General features: G+C 38.8%; 1 long non-coding RNA gene across 1 annotated transcript; it reads right to left on the reverse strand.

Annotated features, from left to right (window-relative positions):
- Positions 1–529: 529 nt before the first annotated feature.
- Positions 530–3944, reverse strand: LOC149916812 (uncharacterized). The gene is made up of 3 exons (XR_016468942.1): positions 3874–3944; positions 2699–2951; positions 530–695 (listed from the first exon to the last, which is right to left on the reverse strand). It is a non-coding gene; the product is annotated as an uncharacterized LOC149916812 (long non-coding RNA).
- Between the last annotated feature and the right edge of the window lie 332 nt (positions 3945–4276).

Raw genomic sequence — 4276 nt, forward strand, 5'->3', positions numbered from 1 at the left:
GTAGGGTCTGGGGGGACCTCTAGGACATCTAGAGTGACCTAGCCTAGCCCCCCTGCTAAAGCAGGTTCCCTACAGCAGGTCACACAGGAATGCATTCAGGTCAGCTTTGAGCATCCCCAGAGAAGGAGACTCCACCTCCTCCGTGGGCAGCCTGTTCCAGGGCTCCATCACTTTCAAAGTAAAGAAGTTGTTTCTCATGCTCATATGGAACTTCTGGTGTTCCTTGAATCAGACTTATGCATTTGAATTTCTGATCTCTCACACAGAACATAGATATTTCTGTTCATCAAAACTGCCAGTTCATATCCAAGAAACTTTTCATGTTTGTTTTTTTTTTGTGTTGGAAAGACCTCTCTGACTTTGAACCTAGAGCTATGTGAAAAAAACAGGTTACTTCCTTCTAATAATTCTTTCGCTTTTCTTGTTTATGGATAAGTTGTACAGATCTTAAGTAGAATCATCTAATGTATCTGGTGAATGTGATCGTTTTGTGCAAAGGTAAATTAACTTACCATCTTAAATAGCTGTCTGGAGACGAAACTAAGCTAAACATTGCACTTAGTTTTCAATGTTATTCCAGTATAAGAGAGCTGCAATTCACATCATACCCCTCTGAAGAAGACTTTTTACAAACTCTCTTCCATCTAGTCCTGAGAAGGAAATAAGATTCAGGCTGTTGAATTTCTCCTAAAGTTCTGTCATGAAAGAAATGGAAAGAAGAAAACAGACATCAACTTTTGAGAAGTGGGAGCCCTGTACTCAAGAGTGGCGAAAGCTGATGTTAGGAAAAGGTCCTTCTAGACTAGATAAGAAACCTTAGCACTAATACTTCTAATTCTATGTGGGAAAGCTATGCTATAGATAAGTTTTGTTGTTAGCATCCTACACACAGAAAAGAAAAACAGCAGATGATAGTAATAATGAGTTTTTGAATTTTCAGTAACCTCATGGCATCCATTTACAGTAAAGCAAACCAAAGCTCTAACATCTATGCTACCAAAGCCAGGCCAAAGTATCTGATCAATAGAAACCAAGTGATACAGATAGATTTACACGCTTACAAATAATCACAGCAAATAATAGCTGTGATGATTTACATTCTGAGGTACCTCTTTCCTCTTTGAAATTAGTAAGCAAAAAGCACAGAGCACCGAGCATATTCCTTTGGCCTGGTTTCAAGTTGTTCCTTTAACAGTTTATCTCTAGTAAAAAAAAATAAAAAAATCCAGATATGGAGTTGATCCTCTCCTGTTAGAAAAATTCTCTCATTGGTAGAGGGAGCTTGGAGAGACATCAGCACCTCCATTGCAAGATTAGAGATGTTAGAGGTTAGAGAACCTTGCAGTTCATTCTTAGAATATATTTGGAGAAAAAGAAGGTAGTTCAGCACTCCAAGCAAACTTGCAAGAAGAATCTTTGCTAGAAGAGCTGCTCTGGCAGCTACTTTTCTATTGTGGTCATGAGACAGTTGTTTCTTCGGGTATTGCACTGCAAGAGACAGGATCATGTAGTAGAAGAAGACTTCAAAGCCTTTAAATACTATTTTTTGAAGTTTATTTTCCACTTTTTCAAAATGAGATTGGAGTATTTTAAGATCTTCCTGTACTGAAAATGCTTATCTCTCCTTTGATTTTGGCACGGGTGTAAGCAAAATAATACAAATGCATTCTCCACACTACCTTCTAAAGATGTAAGATTTAAGCTTCTTGGAGCTTGTGCCTCTCCTGTCCCTTCCCAGGGACCAAAGGAACGTGAGAACTTGAGAACTGGAAATGTCACTGAAGAAGTGGATTGTTTATATTTTTAACAAACGACTCCAGCCTAAACTTGCAGTGCCCTGTGGGTAATGATACATACCAGTACTAAAACTAAGCCTCCATCGCTGAGAGTTGATGACAGCAGGCCTCACTGCAGCCACAAACTCAAGATGCTCATTAACATGTGTTTTGAAATGTATGCTCCATCCTGACTGCCATATTCAGGCCGTATGGACAGCACATATAATACTCATAGAAAAACATTTGTATTTTATTGGACCCTGCTATTCTAGCTTTTGGGCCATGAAAAGACCAGGAAAAATATTTACAGAACCTAACATTAACCCCAGCCCTATCTACCAACTACAATTCAACATAAATCCTCATTAGCACATTCTGCTGTTGCAGTTTTGTTGGCCAGCAGTGATTCACTTAAAAATTACTATCAGCTGTCCTTTTCTGAGTCCTAATCTTAATTCCAGCTCCATGCTGACAGCCTTTCATTGAACATCTATGTAGCATTGCACCAAGATTCCTGCCACAACGTTTCTCATGTGCTGCTTTATTCTTGGGAACAAACTTGTTATCTTAAATAAGGTAAAAAAAAAAAAAGGCACAAATAATCTGGAATGAAGGGACTTATTTTTGTTTAAAGATTAAAACCTGGTTATCTTGAAAGTATTCTAGACTGAGCTAAGTGTATTTTGCAAGTGCAACATCAGAAAAATATTGCATGTTGTATGCATCCTTGGTGAAATCCACCAGTCAGAAATAAGGGAAGACTTGTGCTTTCCACTTGTAAAATGAAGGAATAACTTGTTTTTCTAGTGTCTATAAGTTCAGGATTCATTAGATGAGTTTCACAAGAAAAGGAAGTTGTTTTTAACATCATTTCATTTAGCTGCATTAAACTTTTTTAAAGAACAAAACAAAACACTTACAGAGTCCCAAGTAAAACAAGAAAAGGCAACATTCCAGATGCGGATTAAATGCTGTGCCATGGGACCATCTCCAGCCTTTCAGCCCAATGCTGTTCTTCTCTTAACAACAACAACCAATTATAATAACTGGCTCCATTCTTATGTCATCAGTAATCATGAAGAGGGGTCATTTGATCTGTAAGATGTGTATGTTGTGAGTACAAATAAATACCATCTTTACAGCTTCATCTTCAGTTACGGCCTGGATTTTGACCTGAAAGAAGCAAAAAGTGGGTTTGTTTCCATCAGTTACCCAGAAGCCAAGGGAGGACTAGACCCAGCACATGCAGAGCACATGGAGGAACAATAGCAAGACCATGTCCTACAGAAGCAAATTACCATTTGCTCTGTTTAGCTCTGAAGTGAAGACACATCACTCCACATCCCTTTTAAGGATGCACAAGTGGTAGAGCTGAAGAACAGTGGGCCACTGCCAGCAGGAACATCTGGGAGTTATAGAGACTGAATGGCTAATGTTTAGAGTCACTAATGGTTGTTCCTTCTCATAGCATAAACATCGTTCTGTAAACATATTTGTCTCTTTGGCAAGAATTAATTGTCTAGCAATAGCCCTATTTTTCTCATTCCTGCCTTCCTTCCTTATTAGTACAATAGTTTTCATATAGAAAAGACAAAGACGAATACAGATTTCCCAGCATTGCAGTCAGTTTGCCCTTATGCTTTGATAAACAATCCTAAGTGTTTTCTCTGTTTCTCCTTGAGGTGATACTTCTTCTCAGCTTCCAGCTGACATTTCTGACTGGAATATGGCTTGCTGAGCTCAACATTTTTACTTCCTTGCATGTTGCAAAGTCTTAACATCCACTAGACACAAATCTAAATTACCAGGCACCAAATAAATCTGTCTGATGGAGAAACTGTTCACCTCAGAGAAAAAAAAAAGTCATACATGCATTATAATTGAAATAAAGAAGTGTTTTCTGATGGAGAGAATTGCCCCATAGTTTGTTCCTGCTTTGGCATTCCCTTTGTACATTCATGGTTGCAAAGCCACTAAAACAGCTCATGCAATATTCCTGGTTAATGAACCACCAGGCTAATACAAAATCATCCAGACATATGAAAAACCACCAGGAAAGCATAATCCTGTGACTCTTAAAAAAGAAACATCTCACCTCTTCTCTGGTGGTTACCAAGACTTTTTTTCACTTTTCTGTTTCTGTCTCTCTTGCCTGTTGTTTTTCTTCTTCCTGCCAAAATAACATTCATCATTAGCTCTGATGCACGTGACCACCTATGAAACCCACTAATAAATTTTGGTGCATATGAAAATATCTCAGCATCCTTCGTGCCACAAGACCCATTTTGTAAACAAATTAAGGAAGAAGCTTACTGCATTCCATTAGACAGATTTTCAGACCAAGGGAAAAGATGGTCCTCTGTCAACTGAAAAGAATTTGGTCAGGGTTTATGTAGCAGAGCTCAGCGAGCTGGGTGCCCACACAAGCCAGAAGGCCCTGCAAATCCAGCAGAGAAAGCAACAAAGGACTCAGCTCTATGCCATCCACATGGCAGACC

This window comes from Phasianus colchicus, chromosome 9 (assembly GCF_987193195.1).
Source record: "Phasianus colchicus chromosome 9, bPhaCol1.hap1.1, whole genome shotgun sequence".
NCBI classification, from domain to species: domain Eukaryota; kingdom Metazoa; phylum Chordata; class Aves; order Galliformes; family Phasianidae; genus Phasianus; species Phasianus colchicus.